The sequence below is a fragment of the Eschrichtius robustus genome, chromosome 17 (genome assembly GCF_028021215.1).
Source record: "Eschrichtius robustus isolate mEscRob2 chromosome 17, mEscRob2.pri, whole genome shotgun sequence".
NCBI classification, from domain to species: Eukaryota; Metazoa; Chordata; class Mammalia; order Artiodactyla; family Eschrichtiidae; genus Eschrichtius; species Eschrichtius robustus.
The window spans coordinates 15,179,998-15,202,746 of record NC_090840.1 but is presented as its reverse complement, the minus strand read 5'-3'; the positions used below and the strand labels follow the sequence as shown (position 1 = coordinate 15,202,746).

At 40.2% G+C, this 22,749-nt stretch overlaps 1 protein-coding gene across 1 annotated transcript in view; it reads left to right on the top strand.

Annotated features, from left to right (window-relative positions):
* The window catches only part of SLCO5A1 (solute carrier organic anion transporter family member 5A1), a 121,832-nt gene that overhangs the window by 73,747 nt on the left and 25,336 nt on the right, over positions 1–22,749 (top strand). The gene's annotated exons all lie outside the window — the stretch shown is intronic.

The window sequence follows — 22,749 nt, the reverse complement described above, 5'->3', positions numbered from 1 at the left end:
ATAGTGATGGTAATAAAATGACTGATAATATTTGTTGAGTGTTTGCTAAGTAGAAGATGCTAAGTATTTTTATACGTAAAACATCATTTAATGCCTATGCAGTAGGTATTATTGATTATGCCCATTTTCCAGATGAGGAAACAAAGGTCCAGAGAGGTTTAAATAACTTGCTTGAAGACATGCAAACAGTAAGAGCCAGGAGGCTGGAGTCTTGTACTCCTTGGAGTATATAAATGTGCATATGTGATTTTTATTGAAATACTATAATAGGCATATTCTATTGTCATAATTTCCAGTTAGTTTGTGGGGGGGGGTTTGTGTTTTTTTTAACTATTTCTGGAGAAACGATAGTCTAAGATTCTACTTGGCCACCAAACCATGGTCAACAACATTTGTTTTTAGAGCACTGTGGTCTCTCAGCATCACCTTGGCTTTCCTGGGATCCCACCCTTTGTGTGCAGAATTATGAAGAGTTAGCCATTCGTTTGTCTTTACAATGGAACTAGCCTTGGAAAACTCTATTTTGTTTTTCACTGGAGAATAATCAAGATACTGGGTTGACCAAAAAGTTTGTTTGGGTTGAATGAATTTTTGGCCAACCCAATACTTTTTTTCTGTGTCTTGAAAAGATAAGGGGATTAGGTTGGGGTGTGATTTTTAAAAATAGACTGTAATTTTTATTGCTTTCTAATTAACCAAATATTTGCCACCTGTCTCCAACCACTGATTTCGAGTCGTTGATGAGAGTCAAGGCGGTGCCCCTGAACTCAAATTGCAGCCTCAGATTTGCCGCGTCTTTAGATGCAAGTGAAGCATGAACATGCTTTGATTGGTTTCATTCTTCTGAGAGCATTAACAGCTTTTCTAGACCCGTTCTTCTATGAGATAGTTTTTAAAATTCATTTTGTACTAATTTTATAAATGTATACAAAGATTTTTTTAACGTTAAAATTAACCTTTTAAATGCAGATAGACTGTATTAGGTGTGGACGTACTGTAGCATCACTGGCCATTTCCAAGGTCAGGCGATGAGGTTTGGCTCTGCGAGATGTATGAACACCACACTTAAACTCGAGAGAAGAGGAAGGTCCCCTGCAAACCAACATCCTGCAGCAGCTGCTAGAGTCTTCTCCCTTCTGTAGTGTTAAACAATCTTGAGATGAACAGAGGCTATTAGGAACTAAGAGAGACAATGATAGGTTTTTTTGATCAGAGAGGTATTTATCACACCGAATTACATTAGTTTTTCTTCAATGCCAATTAGAACTTTGGTAGAAGATTATAGTGGACAGTATGTCAGGATACTCAGATTCTGTTTGTTCATTGACCAATTAATTTAAGACATGTTTGAGTGCTTACCCTGTGGCTGGTTCTTAGCCAATGCACTCATGGTGGCGGTTAAGCAGGGTTGAGTTGCTTAAGAAGATTCAGAGGACCAAAAATGACAACTGCTACACATGGATACTATGCAACTATAACATTAAAGTAAGAATGGACTGGGACTTCCCTGGTGGTCTAGTGGTTAGGACTCCGCACTTCCACTGCAGGGGTCACGGGTTTGATCCCTGGCCGGGGAACTAAGATCCGCAAGCCAAAAACAAACAAACAAAGTAAGAATGGACTTTGCATCCACAGGCGGTCTCTGAAGGGCGCAGCAGGACCCACTTTCTCTCTTATCTCAGGCACCAGTGACATGTGCAGGGAACACCCAGGAAGCAGAGTCCACATGGAGTCTCAGCTGGAGCTTTTTATATTTTTGAAATACTTTTTATATTTTAAAATACGTCTTATATTTTTATTTCTTCTATATTTTGCTGGTCACATAGGTTCTTGCTCTGTACAGTCTCAACAGTAGAACTCTCCAGGGGGTCTTAGCACCGCCATGTACAGAACCATCGTGCTCACTGTCATCAATAAAGGATGCTGGGGGCTTCCCGGGTGGTGCAGTGGTTAAGAATCCGCCTGCCAATGCAGGGGACACAGGTTCGAGCCCTGGTCCAGGAAGACCCCACATGCCGTGGAGCAACTAAGCCCGTGCGCCACAACTACTGAGCCTGAGCTCTAGAGCCCGTGAGCCACAACTACTGAGCCCGCGTGCCACAACTACTGAAGCCCGTGCGCCTAGAGCCCGTGCTCCATAACAAGAGAAGCCACCACAATGGAAGCCCACGCACCACAATGAAGAGTAGGCCCCGCTCGCCGCAACTAGAGAAAGCCCATGCAAAGCAACGAAGACCCAAAGCAGCCAAAAATAAATTAATTAATTAAAGTAAAATAAATGATGCTGATGAGCTGGGACAAACCATCCCCAAACTCCTAAGGTGGAGAGCGTCTTTGCCCTCATGCCGCTAACCCACTGTCTGGTTTTAGGCTTATCACTGTTTCTCTCCAGGTCTGTTTTCTAATCTAGAAAACAATAATTTGGACTAGAATGAACTCTATGACTTCTTCCTGCTTGAAAAATCTCAGATTAAATAATTTTCCCAAGGCCACAAGTACCAAATAAACGTATTCTTACATGGCCCTGTAGAGTTACATGATTTTCTTACAAGGGAAATAGTTAATGAGCAATTCATCACTGCGGTATTTTTTAGTAATGGTGCACCACCACAGACTTTGACCATGTCCAGCATGCATGTGATCTCCTTTTCTTTTAGGTGGGGAGTGTGATGTAGTCCACAGATTTCTCTTTGAATCCCAGCTCTGTCACTTAACTAAATGCATGATTTTAGCCAAGTCCCTTAACCACTCTCTCTCAGTTTCTCATTTGTACAATGTGAATGATCCTCTCCTAGGGCTACTGACAAAAGTTAAATGAGATGATGATATCTTAAAACATTTGGTATATAGTCATAGGTGCTCAATAAAAATTGTTTTCCCCCTTTTCATGTTGTAAGACTGTGTTAAATTTAAGTCCCCATTAAAGAGTTTCATTAGATTTTCTGATTTAAAACAAACATTGTATTAGTCTAATTTAGAGTGGTATTTGAAGGCATTTTGCTAAATCTCACCTGTTAAGAAAAGTAATACATTCAAATGAAATTGTAAGGAGTGACTATTTTAGTCCCGATCATGGGAGTAAAGTGGCAGAAATCTTCTAGGGCAGCAGATAGGCAGGAGGTGTTGGGAAGGGAAGTTCACAACATAGTGCATCGTCAATCAATCTCTCTCTGTCTCTGTCTCTCTGTCTCCCCATCTGTCTCTCTCTTTGAATTGCTCTAAGTCAATTTCCCACATGACCAGCCTCCTGTTTGGCCAGTTCTCCAAACCATTATTTCTTTTGTGATTCTTTCTCTTTATTTACCAATTATCAGAGTAAAAAATTTTGTTCTAGCAAATAGGTATAGTGACCAGTAAACTTTAAAAAAATATGATGAACACATGGTTTTTTATATGTTTGATGTACTTTAATCTACTGCAGTCATTATTCTTTCTGCTTCTCCAGTTGTTCAGTCTTTGGTCACTGGGAGCCCCTTCAAGCTAGCATCTGTAACATTTGGAATGACCTCAGTAGTTTTTATGGTTTCCTGCCCTAGACCTGGGATCAGTCACACTTCTCCAAGGAGTCTTGGTTCCTTTTAGAGGAAAGTGATCTTTGGAGATCACCATCTGGGCACTGGGTGTGCTCTTTGCTACAAGATTGTCATTGTTTCTAGGCCTTTTTGTTTTTAATAAAAAGAGGAAAACAAATCATGAAGTTATATTGATATTTCCACTTCAAATGTAAGATTACAGGTTATTACTTAACTTCTTTGATATTGTGTCTCTTTACTCAATACTGAAAATCTTTCTTCCTAATAACTTTTACATAATTACTATATCCAAGTGTGTGTGTATGTGTGTGTATGTATAATGGTTTCAAACCAACTATCAGTGTTACTACTAACTATGAAATATGAAATGCAGTTTTAGACATCTTTGTGGTTCTTTCTGTCCATAGGCTATCTCTTAGGGATTTGCAAAATACTGTGACCTAGTTATTTGAAATAATTCTTCTCTGTTTGGTTATGCCCACAACCCGATATGCTGTGGAGATTTATTTGCTTTAATTTGTTTTCAGTTTTTAGGGATTACTTTATTTTTCTATTTTTAAGTTACATTTGTTTTTTAAAATTATGTAAGACATTTATATGATTTGAAAGTCAGAACCATAAAACAAAGGACATTCAGAGAAGCCTTGCTTTCATCCTGGTTTGCTCCAATTCTCTCTCTTCCTCTACAGGTAGCATTTTATTAGTTCCTCCCTCTTTTGTTTCTGTTTGAATATGTAAGTAAATGTGAGTATTATGTATGCGATAAATAAATATGCGTCAGTATTTTATGTTAGCATTTCCCCTTCTCTTACCCCAAAGCTGGCATTCTCTACACTCTGTCCTGCACTGTGGCAGCGTCAGAGGCCTTGCTCATGTCTTTCACAGGCACACAGTTCTCTCAGTTTGCCTTTATCCTGGCAAAGAAGCTAATTCCAGCCAGGCGAGGGAGACTGAGAGCTCATGACTCTACTTGTCATATAATACTCAGTCCTTACCCCAACCCCTGCCAAGGTTTAGCAGATTGTTACAAAGATCAACAGAGAGAATCTTTCTGAAAACCCTTTGAAAAATCTGTATAGCTTTTGGGAATCCAAATAAACTTGGAGTCTTTCCTTCAGTAGGGGCCTGTGCTGTGATGGTAGAAGCCTGGGACCTTTGTTAGATCCCACTCTTAGCTGGGCACAGGGATAGAGCGGGGCTGTCTGTGCATCATTTTCAGTCCTCCCCACGGTACTACAGCGGAGACCCTACTCTCTCCAGCACAGAGTAGCTAAAACCAAGGTGTACAGAGCAATTTTTGTAAGCTATACACCGAAGCAGCCCATAATGCAGGTCCACAATATATAGATTGAGCTGGTCCACAGAGAAGCTGCTTATAGTTTAGAATTTTTATTGCACTCATTCTTTCCCCTCCAACTTTTAATGTATTGGGTGAGACATATAGTACAGGTTTGGAGGGAGGCAGATCTTGTTGAAATTCCTGCTCTTTCTCTTCATCCATCCATCCATCCATTGGCCATCCATGCACAAATATTTATAAAGCTTCTTCTATGGGCCTGGCACTGTGCCAGGTGCTGGAAAAACCACGATGAGAACACGGAGGGATCCCATCCTCAAGGACCTTACAGTATAGTGACCCCAGTGGGCTGCCTGTGTCCTTGGACAAGTTCCTTAACTTTTAGGAGAGAGGTTGTGATGATTAAATGAGGGGATGTAGATGGTGTGCTTAGTACAGTGCCTGGAAAGTAGCTTCTAGTAATAACTGCAGTACTCACTTTATGAGATACTCTCATGAAAATGAATCTAAGGCAGAAGAATGAAGCTAGCACTTAGGATATGTGGAAACATTCATTGGAAAGATTACCTGGGAGAAATTGATTGGAAGAGTAAGAAGAGAGAAAAATGGCTAAAGGTAGTGGGGAAAATGAAAGAGAAGGCAAGAGACCTGATATTAACATGAAGGCTGAAGGATTATTTCATCTGAACTGATGGAGGCTTGGAGATGTAATATAAATGATACCAGTGCAATTGCTTTAAGAGTGAAACACATTGTATGTGAAACTGATTTCAGTTGAATCAGTGTTGAGCTAGGGATAAATCTTTATATCTCTGATTTATTTATTCTCCTTTATTTTTCAACCTCAAATGAGTCTATTTTTCACTACTCTTAGGAGGGAGAAATACATTTTAAGTGTTTTAATTTTCATGTTTGAGCATAGTGCAGTGAAACGTCAGTTGATCAGATCTCTCAGAGGAAATGTTTTCGTTTCACTTATCTTGGATGATTAATAGCAGAGTCCTTACGTCTGGGGTTTCTTTTCCGTGTGCCCGCGTACGCGTGCATACATGCGTGCGCAAACACACACACATATAAAGACAAACATCACTTATAAGGGATTTTCTGGGCTCAGAGGACATTCAGATCAGTTTTCTCCAGATTTCTACATCTATATCCATCGCCCCTTGATGATCAGTGAGGTCCCAGAATGGCCCAGAGCTCCCTTAAGAGCTTTAGTTATCAAAAAATACTATATTCGGGCTTCCCTGGTGGCGCAGTGGTTGAGAATCTGCCTGCCAATGCAGGGGACACGGGTTCGAGCCCTGGTCTGGGAAGATCCCACATGCCGCGGAGCAACTGGGCCCGTGTGCCACAACTACTGAGCCTGCGCGTCTGGAGCCTGTGCTCCGCAACAAGAGAGGCCACGATAGTGAGAGGCCCGCGCACCGCGATGAAGAGTGGCCCCCGCTCGCCGCAACTAGGGAAAGCCCTCGCACAGAAACGAAGACCCAACACGGCCATAAATAAATACATAAATAAAATAATTAAAAAAAATACTATATTCTGTTCACAGAGCAGGATTCATTTTTGTATAAAAGTTGAACTGAGAAAGATTAGGGAGCTTTTCTAAAGGACTGAAAACTCAGGGGAAAGAATGAAGTGTCAGGAGCAAATGTAAAAGCATTTCCGCTAACAAGTGTGTCACGTCCTTGGTTAAATCACATCCAAGATACATCCAGTGGATCTGATGAATGACTGAAGGTAAACATTAACCTCTCTGGCCCTCAGTCTCATCTTGGGAACGAGGGATTGAATTAGACAAGCTTTCACCAAAGCTCAACTAACAGACCTCCCACTGTCTCCCCTACCCCACCCCCAACCTCACAAAATCCTCTGATTTTTGTGAGCAACTTCTTTTTCTAGGCATTCAAGTTAGTTAATGTCTTACCATCTTACTCTGGATATATGTAATACCGTTCCCTGGCACTTTAAATTTCTTTTACAGATATATTGATTTTTTCTCCTTTGGTGCGTGTGATGGAACTGAGGTTGAACTGCCACACTTTTTGCTTTTTTTGGAGGGACTATCAAGGAGTATGGTAGCTTGATGACTCAGTCTCTCCTTTTAAGAACTCAGGAACTTTTTATTGAGCGTGGTCCTATTTTAGCAGGTTCCTACCCTACTAAAGTGAGGTGATCCCTATCTGCTTTGTAGTGAGTCAACATCTTATAAGAGAAAGGTGATGAATTTTGGAGTCATCAGGTCTGGGTTCAACCTCTGCCCATTTATTCGCCACCTTGGGTGAGTTAACTAATTTCTCTGGTCTCAGTCTTACTAGTTGTGAAATGGTGTAATCATAGCCATTTTACAGGGCTGTTGAAGTTTTTAAAAGTTTAAAAATGACTTATTAAGCGTAAAGAGCAACCCAAGTATTAATTATTAATGAGAATGGCCCTGGCTTTCATCTCTATTCATCAAATATTCCATTCTCCATAATAGGACAGGAGAACCAGGATTATTATTGAAAGAGATGAGGAAGGGAGGAAAGTAGGGGCTGGAGTATAATATTGTCCATTTTGTTGATAGGTAAATAAAGGTATAGGCACTAACTGAAGGATTCGCGGCCTCACAGGCAGTGGCAAACTGGGGCTGGAGACAAACTGTTCTGACTCCCAGCTCATGTCACCATTTCTCATTTCCTCAGAGATGCTGTTAACTCGTAGAAATCATGTCCAGACCTAATGAATATCTTGGCTCTTAAGTATGGCCACGATATAGTTATACCACACAGGCAGGAAAAACCTTACTCTTTTCAACTAAATAATGAAACATGTGCTTAGACATTATTAGAAGCTGAAGTGATGTCCTCTTGTAACCTGAACCATCTCATGATGGACCACAGAAAATTTGCTTTGCTGTCAGGTTCAACTTCTCATTGTGGCATCTTTCCATTGGCCAGAAGGTAGAGCATGGGGTTATTTGCATTTGTTACTGTTCGACTGATTAGATTTCAGGCGAATGGTTAATTTTTTTTCAAGTCATCATATTGAGAGAGTTCCCTGGGAGTTCAGTGGTTAGGACCCGGCTCTTTCACTGCTGTGGGCCCGGGTTCAATCCCTGGTCCAGGGAACTAAGACCCCGTAAGCCGCGTGGCGTGTTCAAAAAAAAAGTCTTTGTATTGAAATTTTTCTTATGTTTCTATTTGCAATAAAGATGAATATAATTTCTGTTGGCTTTTTGATTAAAGCGGATATTTAAAAACATTATAGGTAGATACTTCTCTTACCTGTGCAAGGAACGATTTGTGTATAATTGTTTTGTATAGAGAAGTTCTATATTATTTTGCCATATTTTCCTTAAATTTGTTTGAAATATATTCTATGTAATACCAAACCCTTTTGGAAATGCAGTTGAACTTGGTGGGATCATTCAGACCTGGAGTAGCTGTGTAATTGTCCGTATCCTTTGATAAGATTTTCCCATAGCACATCTGTATTTGTGACATTACAAGTTTTTTGTTATTCTTATTTCAGCCTTGTTCTCAGAGATAGTTATTCATGTAATCAATAGGTTGATAGTTGTAGTTACAAGATATATGTATATACATATATATATATATAGTATATATATCAGCAAACTGTCAATTTGTACTTAACTTGTATTTAGTTGAACAGAGTCATTGGCATTAACTTTGCTGGGCAAAGCATTCTCCACATTAATTGAAGATTTTTAGGGAGCATGCTTAAGATAATTAAGGAAACAAATTTACAGTTGCCTCAAGTATTGTAAAAGCATCAGCTGCATTTTTAGAGCTGACAGCTAATAGTAGATAAGTCTTTATTTGTTTTTAGATCAGAGTCCCAAGGATCTCGGAATAAGGTGTCAGTAGAAATTTTGTGTTAATATAAAATATCTGCCCGGTGGAATTTTGCCCAATGGTATGTGCTCCCAGCCCGTCTTAGGGTCATAAACTTCAAGAAAGAAGGGTCATCATCAGGGGATAGGTAGTAATCTCTGTAGTAAACTCCCAAATTCTGTGGTTCTATGATAACAGACAAATAAAAACCCCAAACAATTAATTTCATATTATGTGGGAATAACTGTGAAAATGTTAGTAAACTCTAAAACAGGGGTCCCCAACCCCCAGGCCACGGACCCGTACCAGTCTGTAACCTGTTAGGAACCGGGCCGTACAGTAGGAGGTGAGCGGCGGGCGAGCCAGAGAAGTTTCGTCTGTATTTACAGCCGCTCCCCGTTGCTTGCATTACCGCCTGAGCTCCGCCTCCTGTCAGCATTATGGTGAGTTGTACAATTATTTCATTATATGTTACAATGTAATAATAATAGAAATAAAGTGCACAATAAATGTAATGAGCTTGAATTGTCCTGAAACCATCCCCCCACCACCCCTCATCTGTGGAAAAATTGTCTTCCACGAAACTGGTCCCTGGTGCCAGAAAGGTTGGGGACCGCTGCTCTAAAACACATGCTAGTAAATACTAAAACACAGCGTTCTTTCCTGCTCTAACAGGCTGAAACTTGAGTCGCACCTGTTAAATTGCCTTCTTTTTTTCGTTCTGTCCACTTCCCCATCTTTAATGGTTGCTTTCAGTTCCAACCCAGTTGTTTCAGATGTCAGCTACTCCTCTCCAGCTTTGAGTAGAAAAACACTGCATTTGGCATGTGCCTTGCATATCCTTCATTTTGGTGAAAAGAAAAATGTGAAAAGATATAGGGCTACCTTTGAACCTGGTGGAGCGCCCCCTAGTGTAATATCTGGGCTTGAAAGTGAACCAGTGACCGTCATACTGGGAGAGGAGCCAGTGGCTATTAGTTGGGAGGTACATTGAAATTGCACTGATTGTTGCTACACTGTATTTTTTTTCATTTGCTGGTTCACTTGTATCATTTAGGGTGAAGTTTAAAATATTTATTGCATTTTCTTATTCTTTTAGCTTTTGAAGATCTATTGTTGCCTTCCAAAGAGAAGTTTTACTTGAAAATGTGTGATTTTATTCTTCAACACTAAGAGTAGATAAGGTCTGAACAATGAGGGAAAGAGACTGTTTTGCTGAGAGATTTAGAGACACATCAGTTGATGGGGCTTGTTATTGCATTAGGAAGGCACACAAGAACAATGTCATCTGTTTCTTTTCTATTGCTTTCAACCCAATGGCTATTTTTATAAAGTGATTAATTAATGGATTTCTGAAACCTAAGTTCTCATAAACAGTAGGTTTGGTGTTCTCCAAAGATACTCAGACCATTAGATTACTAGATTATGTTTCCATTCATAAAACTTATTTTGTGGATTTCATTACCTGTGGAATTATGCATGTCATTTGAAACAAAACATCTTTATTTTAAAGTGTAGTATGTATAGCATACTGGTTAAGATTTCCATCTCAACTGTCCCTGCTTTGTCCAAAGTTCTTAGTTTTTCTGACTTAAGATATCTCATTCAGCAAGCAAGTTAGTGTAAGTTTTGAATATTCTTCTAGTTATAAAATGTTCTGACCTTTAATAATCTTGGCTCTCAGTAAACTTATTTTAATGGATAGATGAAAACAGTGTGTAATTGGGGGCATCATTTATTTTCTATGCATGCTGTACTTCCTTTCCTCCAAGTTTTTGCTCAAATGGTCCCTTGTCAATGAGACCCTACCCAGTATACCCCATTTAAAAATGCAACTCCTCTTCCAGAACTCCTGATTTTCCTTGCTAGGCTGAACATTTTTCTCTATGGTGCTTTTTACCTTCTAACATTCAGTACAGTTTGCTTAGTTATTGGTTTATTGTTTATTGTCTCTTTTCCCCACAGTAGATTGTAAACTCAGTCAGGGCAGGGTTTTTTGTCAGCTTTATTCACTAAGTACCTTCAGAGTCTGGAACAGAGCCAAGACATAGTAGATACTCAGTAAATGTTTTCTGTTAAATTAAATATATGTTTTAAAAATTATATATTTTTATGAGCTTTCTGAAAGTTATACCTAACATATTTGTAAATAACACAAAAATGAATTTTAGCTCGACTACTATTTAAAAGATTGGAGATTTAAAAACAATGCAATAAAGGGCATCTACAAAAAATCCACATCATACTTAGTAATGAAAGACTGGATGTTTTCCTCTTAAGATCAGGAACAAGACAAGGATGTCTGCTCTTGGCACTTCTATTCATCATTGCACTGGAGATTCTAGCCAGGAAAGTAGGGCAAGAGAATGAAATAAAAGACATTCAGATTGGAAAGAAAGATGTAAAACTATCTCTATTCATAGATTATGCAATCTTGTATAAAGAAAATCCTAAGGAGTGTACTAAAAACTTATTAGAACTAGTAAATGAGTTTAGTGAGATTGCAAGATACAAGATTAATACAGAAATACCTTGGAGATATTGTGGGTTAGGTTCTGCAATTAAGCAAATATTGCAATAAAGCAAGCCACACAATTTTTTTTTGTTTCTCAGTGCATATAAAAGTTATGTCTACTGGAGTCTATTAAGTGTACAATAGGATTATGTCTAAAAAACAATGTAAATACCTTAATTAAAAATATTTTATTGCTAAAAAATGCTAACCATCATCTGAGCTTTCAGTGAGTCATAATCTTTTTGCTGGGGGAGGGCTTGAAATGTTGTAAGAATTACCAAAATGTGATGCAGAGAGACACAAAGTGAGCAAATACTGTTGGAAAAATGGCACTGGTAAACTTCCTTAACTCAGGATTGTCACAAACCTTCAATTTGTAAAAAATGCAGTATTTGCAAAGTGCAATAAAACAAGGTATGCCTGTATGCAAACATCAATTGTATTTCTACACACTAGCAATGAACAAAAAAGAAATTAAGGAAACAATTGCATTTACACCAGCATGAAAGAATGAAATACTTAGAAATAGATTTAACAAAAGAAGTGCAAAACTTATATTCTGAAACCCACAAAATATTGTTTAAAAATTAAAGAAGACCTAAATAAATAGAAAGACATCTCATGTTCTTGAATTGGAACACAATGTTACTAAGATGGCCATACTCACCAGATAGATTCAACAAATCCCTGTCAAAATTCCAGCTGGCTTCTTTGAATAAATTGACAAGCTGATCCTAAAATTCATTTAGAAATGCAAGTGACCTAGAATAGCCAAAACAATCCTGACAAAGAACAAAGTTGGAGCACCTAGACTTCTTGATTTCAAGACTTAATAAAAAGCAACAGTAATCAAGACAGTATGGTACCTACTTAAAGTAGACATAAACATCAATGGAACAGAATTGAGAGTCCAGAAATAAACCCATACATCTCTAGTCAGCCAGTTTTCAACAAGGATGTCAAGACCATTCAATGAGGAAAGAATAATCTTTTCAAAAAATGTTACTGGGGTAACTGGATAGCCACATGCAAAAGAATGTAGTTGGACCTCTACCTCACACCATATATGTAAAAATGAACTCAAAATGGAGCAAAGATCTTAATGTAAGACCTAAAATTATAACACTCTTAGAAGTAAACAAGCATAAATCTTTGTGACCTTGAATTAGATAATGCAACCAAAGAAAAAATAGATAAATTGGATCTTATCAAAATTAAAAACTTTTATACATCAAAGGACACCACCAAAAAGTTAAAAAACAACCCACAGGATGGGAGAAGGTATTTGCAAAACACATATCTGATAAGGGACTTGTATCCCTTATATAGAATTTATATTCTACATGAGGAATTCTTTTCTTGGAATGTTTATAGCTGCTTTATTCACAATAGCCCCAAACTGAAAACAATCCAAATGTCCATCAACTGGTGAGTGGACAAACAAATTGTGGTATATCCATACTAATTCAGCAGTAAAAATGAATGTAATATTAATACATGCAAAAGTATGGATGAATCTCAAAAACGTTATGCTAAGAGGTCAAACAAAAAATACTATATATCATATACCATTTATATAAAATTCTACAAAAGGCAAAACTAAAGTAACAGAAAGCAGATCAGTAGTTGCCAGAGGTTAAGGGTCAAGAGATGGGACCAGTTGCAGAGGAGCAAGAGGGAACATTTTAGGGTGTTGGATGTTACACAGTTGTATACCTAAAACAAGTGAAATTTATTGAATTTTATTGCATGTAAATTATGCATCCATAGTTAGTATTAAGAAGTCAAAGGAGTTAAGTAAAACTCCTATAATGTTAACTTGAATTAGTAATAGTATAAATTCACGATTTGAAAATATAAGTATTTCTCCACTCTGTTCCCCCCTTTCTCTTGGAGCCACCCCTGAATGGGCTGTAGTGTAAAAGCCCATTTTCAACTTGCACAAATACATTGAGTCTACCCGTCCATGGACCAGGCCTGGGTTTTTCTCCTTCCCATCAGCTGCTTGTTGCAAACCTCCGCAGAAGCTGTAGGTGAAGCTGATGGAGAGGCCTCAATGCAAGAGAGGTAGGAGACGTGGAATTTGGGTCCTATTTGTACCTTACATGAAGAATTCTTAAAATTCAATAATAAAAAGAAAAATAACCCAATTTAAAAAATGGGCAAAGGATCTGAACTGATATTTCTCCAAAGAGGATGTACAAATGGCCGCATGAACAGATGCTCAATCTTATTAGTTATCAGGGAAATACAAATCAAAATCATAATGAGATACCACTTTACACCCGCTTGGATGTCTGTAATCAAATATTATTTGTGGAAATAACAAATGCTGGTGAAGATGTGGAACAATTGGAACCTCACACACTGGCAGTAGGAACGTCAAATGACGCAGCTGTATTGGAAAGCAGTTTGGCATTTCCTCAAGCATAGAATTACTATATGATCCAGAAATTCTATTTCTAGGCATATGTCCAAGAGAAATGAAAACATATGTCCACATAAAAACTTGTACATGAATGTTCACAGCAACATTATTCTAATAGCCAAAAGTAGAAACAACTCAAATGTCCATCAACGGATGAATGGATAAATCAAATGTAGTGTGTTAGTACAATGGATTATTGTTTGGCCATAAATAGGAATGAAGTACTGACACGTGCCACAGCGTGGATGAGTGTTGAAAACATTATGCTAAGTGATAGAAGCCAGACGTTTTTTACGACTCCATTTATATGAAACATCTAGAATAGGCAAATCTGTAGAGACTGAAAGTAAATTAGTGGTTGTCTAGGGCTGAGGAAGGGGCATAGGAAGAAATGAGCTTGATAGCTAATGGGTACAGGGTTTCTTTCTAGGGTCATGGAAATATTCTGAAACTGATTGTGGTGATGGTTGCATATCTCTGTGAATATACTAAAAAACATTGAATGGTACACTTATTTAAGTAGGAGAATTGTATGGTATGTGACTTATAGCTCAATGAAGCTGTCAATAAAAAAAGAAAGAAAGAATAAACAGAGCATTTAGTGAGTTGACGATCTTTATTAAATGGTCACTCTGGTCCTCCTTATTCATTTGGCAGAATTAATATGGTTTTAAATGAGCCAAATTTTCGCTTGGCCATAGTGGGGCAAAAGCACGCTAACAAGTATGGTTAGGTGTGTAGAAGTTTGTCTCAAAATTTTTTTTGGATAAATGGAGTTTGAAAAATCTGCTTGGATTTCCCTGGTGGCGCAGAGGTTAAGAATCTGCCTGCCAATGAAGGGGACAAGGGTTCGATCCCTTGTTCAAGGAAGATCCCACATGCCGCGGAGCAACTAAGCCTGCGCGCCACAACTACTGAGCCTGCGTGCTACAACTACTGAACCCCACGTGCCTAGAGCCCATGCTCTGCAACAAGAGAAGCCACCGCAATGAGAAGCCCGTGCACCACAACCAAGAGTAGCCCCTCGCGCGCCGCAACTAGAGAAAGCCCACGTGCAGCAACGAAAGACCCAACTCAGCCAAAAAGAAAAACAAAGAAAGAAAAATCTGCTTACTTCTCCCAGGGGAAGGATAGCTTTGCCAGGTTTTGTAGCTCAGCTATTCTTGGGCATAATCACCGTCAACTCTCTCGATGGAAAGGCACAAGAGCTGCTGGATTTGGACAACAATGGAAAGGGGAGACGTTGAAAAGTGCTGAGGGAAAATGGATCTCCCCCATAGGGCCTCCAAAGAGGGTTTTGTCTTTGGCACTGGCCCACATCTGTAGGCTTTGCTTCTCTGAACGGAAACTGAGTCTAGTAACTTAACACTAAGGTCTTCCTTTGAGGCTTCTTTTGATAACTGAAAAGGTTAATAAGATCCTGTTCGTCTTCTGTAAAATGGCCTCTACAAAATCCCCCCCTTCTCTTGCAATAATTTGTTTAAAGCTTTTGCTGTTTCACCTTAAGTTTCCCATAGCCAGTGAAAAACAGAAGTAAACACTTTGATATTTTGCATTTCATCATTTCAAGTTATTTTTGCCCTTTGTGGTTTTATTGCCTGGATGCAGAAAACTCTTTTAGGTTTTTAAGCCATACAAGATGAAATATGCATTTGATTTGATTTTTGAATCCCTTTCACGACCCAGCTTGGCATTTGATTTTATGTATTATTTCAGCCAGAGCTTTGCAGAACCCTGAAATGAAAAGTGGGCTTGTTTCCTCTGTTGAATGTACCTTTTTATTACCTTTTCGCTCAGTGCTCCCAAGACCTTGAATCCCTGAGATTGGGGTTCTCATATTTCTCTCGTGCTGCACGGCATTTCCCTGCGTTGGCAGAGTTGCAGAGGGTGTTACTGTGGTTGAATGAGACCCATTTACCCTGGTGGAGGTTCAGTGTGAGCTTGATTTTGATATCTCCAGGCTGAAGTGATGGAGGCTAGGTTTTCAGAGGTGTGTAATTCCTTGGAAAGCCTTTATTAATCATTGCAGCAAGGTCATGTAAGATGTTTCAGAGCAGGCTCTGTTGCTGAGCTGCAGGGGGTCCCATCTGAGCCCCACTGTATTCATCACGGGGTCCTCAACAGAGGAAGCTGTGGCCAGAGAGGTCTGCTTCTGGCGCTGTGTCCTCTGACTGAAGTGGTAGAGGCCGACAGGCCGTCTGCATCAGCCCTGTGCGAGACTAGCCACCCTGCCAGCCTATCTGCCTCAGGAGAATTGCTAAAAGAACCCTGATATTGGGACCTCCCTGACAGTCCGGTGGTTAAGACTCCGTGCTTCCACTGCAGGGGGCGTGGGTTCGATCCCTGGTCTGGGAACTAAGATCTCACATGCCACGTGGCGTGGCCAAATAAATAAATAAATAAATAAAAGAACCCCTATAAATCCTGCCACTCAACCTATAGGCTTCTCTCCAGGTGCCCGGTAGCTTTGAGTGACACATGCTGTTCAGGTCAACATACATGGGCTGCCCCTCCTAATTCCAATCGAACAGGGCATCCTTTACAATTTGACTTGATGTTATGCTATGAAATATTATGGATTGAAAGAAATAGTCTGGTCTCTGTCTTAAAACAGTCACCGAATTATAAAAATGGCACTATAAATTAATTCTAATGATGGACCTCGTTCATAGTTGGTGAAGGGATTTCTGAGATTTTTTACAAGGGTGATAGTGAGATATATGAAAGAGAAAGAGTTATATTGTGATTTTGTGATACTTTGTGGATTTAAGAGCAGTTTGTGAAAATGTATACTTACTGTGCTGTGTATTCTCAGACTATTTAAAATTTGCTAGCTTCAACTTGAAAATATTCTCTTCTTCTATTCCCCTCTGACAATAATTGTTATTTATTTGCAAGGGAAAGTGGAAGCTTAAAGGGGTAAAATATTTAGGCTTGGGTGATAGGAAAACATTTATTTTGTATCATAAGATTAGAAACATAGTATTTGGAAAAGTTAAATAAATTTGAGTTTATTACCCTGCTCTATCACTCACTAGATGTTTCCTCACTTGGGATGTGGAAAGAAACTTCTGTATTCTTTCCAACCTGAGACACCATTCATTGTAAGATGCCCCATGATTTTGAGTTGCTATGAAAGAAAAATGCTTCTAATTAGACAATGACACAAGGTAGAGAGCCTATTGATTGTCAGACACATTCTGATTTCAGAGCAATTCAAAATGCATACAATTTTGAGAATTAGATGAGATACTATCCATACAGCAGTTGTCACAGTTTCTGGCATATAGCTAACATCAGTGTGTGTGTGTGTGTGTGTGTGTGTGTGTGTGTGTGTGTGTGTGTGTGGTTTATATGTGTACAGAAAGAAAGAGAAAGGTGGGAGAGAGGGAAAGAGAGAGAGAGAGAGAATGGGCATGAGAACGAATTGTACTTCCTTCTTTTCTAGGTGCTCACCCCGCTTTCTCCTCCCCTTCCCTCTCGGCTGCTTTGCCCCAAAGACAACGGCAGAACCTGGAAGCCATAATGGCTTACAATGATAGTCTGTATTGATTCAGAGTCTTAGGTTTGCAAACCATTTATTTTTCAACTTACCTAAAGAAAACTTTGGATGTGGAATACACAGAAGGGTCAGAGAATTTAGAGAAAAGAGCCTGAGGACATCTATGATTCTGAGGATCTGTCTACACTAACTTAATTCACCACAGTGGGACAGTCTGCACCATTGTGATCTCACCATAGAAAAGAGGTATCAGAGGGCTATTGACATTCCACGCTTTGTCACCTGTGGTGGCTTGGCCGTTAAGCTTTTGCTAATAACACCCGAGTCAATTTTGATAACAGTGAGATTTTTTTAGGCGTCAGTCTAGATATTTCGTGCGTGCCAGTTTTAAACTGATTTTAGTAAGTTATTTTAACTCCAAATGAGACCTTAGATCTCCTATTTGTAAAACAAGATATGGCCTATTTCAAGGAATAATTGAAAACAAAAATGAATGTCATTTGAGGATTTTATGTAATAAATTCTAAATAACAAAATTATTCATCCATACATTCACCAGACCTTGGTAGGTGCTAGAAAGGTATGAAGATAATAAAGATATAGTCCCTACCATGCACAGGAACCTTCCAGTCTAGCAGGAAAGAGAGAAGTAAACCCAATAGATGGTGGCAGGTCTTACGATGGGGGTGAGCACTGAGTCCTGCGAAAGCAGGCTGTGATTCTTCACAATAGCAATAGCAGCACGATTGCAGTTCCCTGAACCTGAGACATTCTTGATGAGTGGGTCACCTAATTTTGTCCTCCTGTCTTCCAGTTCAAGGTTTTCCTGTGTTCCAAATGATGCATTAGGCTTAGGCATATTTTATGTGTCTATTTGCAAAATAGATAATGTCTGCATATTGACAAAAATTGGAGTGAAGAGGAAAAATTTCATCAGTAGCTTTCATATTTGGTAATTCACCGAATATCATTTTTCATAAAGACCTTTTGACTCCATCCAGCCACACTTTGTAAGGGTAAGCAATATTGTGACCCAGAGCAAAAACTTCAACCTTGAATGCTAGGGGATCATGCTTGAAATAAGGGAAAGAAAGGAAGTAGGACAATTAACATGTCAATCTGCTTGGATAAGTAAGTAGATAAAAGATTTCCTACTGGAAAGCAGTAAGATGTGCTCAGACCTTTTATGAATGAAGCAGGGTCCTCTGGGCAATACTTATGCAGCGATGACTTCTTTAGATTCAGATATATGCACACAGTAGCTCAAAAGCTAACAGAGGTTTATGTGTTTGAGAGGACATAGTAGCTAAATATCAAACAAAGGTTTATATATTGAACACATACAGGTTTATGTTGGACAATTATGAGTAGTATTTTATTTTATTAAAATTTTTTTAAATTTTGCCATATAACATACAGTAAGATTTATTTTTAATGCTTTTCTTTTTTAAAAAAAATTATTTATTATTACTTTTCTGGCTGCATTGGGTCATCGTTGCTGTGTGTGGGCTTTCTCTAGTTGCGGCAAGCAGGGGCTACTCTTCATTGCGGTGCACGGGCTTCTCATTGCGGTGGCTTCTCTTGTTGCGGAGCACGGGCTCTAGAGTGCAGGCTCAGTACTTGTGGCGCACGGGCTCAGTAGTTGTGGCTCACGGGCTCTAGGGCACAGGCTCAGTAGTTGTGGCGCACTGGCTTAGTTGCTCCATGGCATGTGGGATCTTCCTGGACCAGGGCTCGAACCCGTGTCCCCTGCATTGGCAGGCGGACTCCCAACCACTGCACCACCAGGGAAGCCCCATGAGTACTATTTTAAATTCAGTTCTATAGATTAAATAGCATATGAAAATTTGCCTATTTATAATTCCAATATATTTATTTGTTCAAATGTTAAACTCATTAATAGCAGGCAGATACTTGTGTCAATTGCCAACATTTATTGGGTATATACTATGGGCTAGGCACTGTTTCAAGCACTTCCTATATCTTAACCCATTTAATCCTAACAATCTCTGAGGAAGAAACTACTCTTATCCATATCTTACAGAAAAATCTAAGGCCCGGAATGTCAGAAACTTGCCTGAGGACAGACAGCTTGTAGGTGGCAGAGCTGAGATTCGAACTTGGAATCTTCATGGCCCACACTCTTACCTGGGATTGTCTCAGACATCTGCAGTCGCATTGGCCTCCATCCTCTCCCGCCTGTGCCTTAGGCTGGGCCCCTGGGCTTGGTCCACGCACTCCCATCTCTCCCCGCTGCTCTGTGCTCCTTCCTCGGCTCGTTCTACAGGCGTCCGTGGGCCCCAGTTGATGCCTTTTCCCCACCCTCATGACCGCGCCCTCCCCGCGTCTTGGCCACTAGAGGGCGCGAGGAGCAGAAACTCTAGGGTAACAGGTACTGGCAGCGGCTGGGAAGGGGCTGGATCCGGAGCAGAGGCTCAGAGGAGGGCGACAGAAGGAGGGGCGCTTGGGGTCTGGGGACACGGGGAAGGGCAGGAGAGCACCAGCAGGGGAGGTGAATTGGAGCTCAGACAGGGCTAGCGGCAGGAGGGCCGCCTCTCCTGGGAGAGCCCATCTTATATCCTCACTTCCCTCTCCCCAGAAGGCAGTGGTGAAGTTGGGGAGGCCTAGGGGGCCGCCGGAGGTGGGAGGAGAAGCTGACTCGCAGTCCCTCCGTGCTCCCCGCAAGCTAACGCCAAACCACTCAAGCGGGGTTCCGGAGAAGGGGCTTGGAGGAGGGGCGAAAAGGCTCTATTGCCTCCCCCTCCGTCACCCCACCACACACTCGGCACCGAATCTTCCCTACTCATTCCATTCCCCTAAAATTCCAACACCGAGACATTTGGGTTTCCTACTCAAGCTGGAGATCTGAGCGTCGTACAGATTCCCCTGAACGCATAGTCAAGAGTCTTTCTGTTCTGGTAGTGCAGTGAGGTTTAGAGGACAGGGGGACATCAGGAGGAAATTTTAATAGATCTTCACTCTGACGAGACCTCATACTAATGACACATTTTTTGTTTTTAAGAGTTGAATACCAGTTAGGATGCATAGTCAAATAAATTATACTGCTTTTAAATTAGGGCTCAGCTGTGAGCGTGGGGATTTGTTTTGTTGCTGTCCCAGGGTCTAGCACGGTATCTATAATATCGATATATAAATCGCTCAACTGAAATAGGAATTTTATTCATGGATCATTTCACTCTAAAGGTAAAGCTTTGCCTATTTAGTCATGTAGATAGAATGTGTACTATTCTTTTTTTATTTTTTTAAAAAATTAATTAATTTATTTATTTTTGGCTGGGTTAGTTCTTTGTTGCTGCGCGCAGGCTTTACTCTAGTTGCAGCCGCTCCGGGGGCTACTCTTCGTTGCAGCTGCACGAGCTTCTCATTGCGGTGGCTTCTCTTGTTGCAGAGCACGAGCTCTAGGCGCACGGGCTTTAGTAGTTGTGGTGCACGGACTCAGTAGTTGTGGCTCGCGGGCTCAGTTGCTCTGCGGCATGTGGGATCTTCTCGGACCAGGGCTCGAACCCGTGTCCCCTGCATTGGCAGGCAGGTTCTTAACCACTGCGCCACCAGGGAAGCCCCTGTGTACTATTCTTTAATGAGGATAATTTATTAACCAGCTCATCTAAGCCCAGAGCTCTGGTCAACTTACCCAAAAGCTTCCAGTACCCGCTGGTTCTAAGAGGCCGCTGTGGTGCTGTGGAGAGTGCCCTGGGCTGGGAGCCAGAGACCTCAGTTTTCATTCTGGCTCTCCCTGCCCTGTGTGCACTATTGGGCTGGTCACTTCCTCACCTGTCAAAGAGCCATTACTGGTTTTATAAAGTCAGGACCATGGGGAGGATTACAAGATAAACACTATTTTTTTTTTCCCTGCCAACCCAGGCAAAGCTCAGACTTTAGATTAATCTAACCCTCCCTCTTTGCTCCTTTACGGGGGCTGTGGAACACACAGGAGGAGCGAGCCATCCAAGCATGCACACTGATGCAGCTGCAGACTTCTGGAATCTCACAGCACCTGGACCCACCGTCCTCTCCATTTGCAAAGCCGTGTACATGTTCTAATTTAGCCCGCTCTTCACTTTCCTACAATTCTTGAGGGTAAAAAAAAAGCATAGAGAAAAGACTGGAGTGAAATACGCCAGAATGTAAATTGTGGGTTTTTGGTCCTTCATATTTCTCTGTGCTTTTCAAGTGTTCTAGTCCATCATGTATTGCATGATGTTTCCAAAATAACAACAATAACAAAACAGAAAAACTACCATTCGAGGAGCTACCGCCTACCCATTGATTTATCCCCCCACCCCACTGCTCCCAAATCTGATTCCCGGCCCAGATGCAGGGTTCCCTCTCTCCCTCTCCAGGGCTAATCTGATCATCTGTGCTACTAATTCTATATTCTCCTGACTTCTCAAGGATCTTGCCTTGACATTAGATAACCCTTTTTCTCCCCATTCAATCTCCCATTCCTTTTTGGTCTCTTTGTGAGCATATAAGTATGCTTAAAGGAATTCCCTGGAGGTCCAGTGGTTAGGACTCGGTGCTTTCACTGCCAGGGGCCAGGTTCAATCCCTGGTCGGGGAACTAAGATCCCACAAGCCATGTGGTGCGGCCAAAATATATATATGTGTGTGTGTGTGTATATATATATATATATATATATATATATATATAAAATACAAATGAACTTATGTACAAAACAGAAACAGACTTACAGACATAGAAGACAAACGTATGGTTACCAAAGGGGAAAGGGCGGGGAAGGGATAAATTAGGAGTTTGGGATTAACATATACACACTACTATATATAAAGTAGATAAACAACAAGGTCCTATTGTATAGCACAGGGAACTATATTAAAAATCCTGTAATAAACATTAACAGAAAATAATATGAAAAAGAATATATATACATATATACATAACTGAATCACTTTGCTGTACACCTGAAACTAACACAACATTGTAAATCAACTACACTTCAAAAAAAACTTGGAGATAATGAATAGTCATAAAGTGAACACTTGTGTAACTACTGCCCAGGTCATGAAAAGGAGTATTTTCAGTCCTCCAGGAGCCCCCTGTATCCTTTCCGGATCCCACCCATCCCCCTACTATCTTGGCTTTTATGGCAATTTTCACTTCCTGGCTTTTCTTCATAGTTGCACTACCTATATATTCATTGCTAAACAAATCATTTAGTTTTACCTGTTTTTGAACTTTATACAGTCAGATCATGTTTTCTGTTGTGTTTTACTTCCTTTATTCAACATTGTGTTTGTATGTGATTATGTGTCCTAATTTTTATTATTGTATAGCAGCATTTCATTACATGAATTTACTGCATGTAATGTATCTATTAATGGGTGTTTGGTTTATTTCCAGTTTGGGGCTATTATGGTGCTTCAGATATCTTGTACACTTCTTTTGGTCCCCATGTGCATGAGTTTCTTCAGGGTATAGCTCCAGGAATGGAATTGCCTGTCACAGGGTGTGTATATCTTCAACTCTACCAGATAATGCTAAACTGTCTTTCAAAGTGTCTGCCACAGTTTACATCCCACCAGCCTTGCAGAGGGTGCCCATTGCTCTGTATCTTTGCCAATATGTGGTGTTGCCAGACTTTTCCATTTTTACT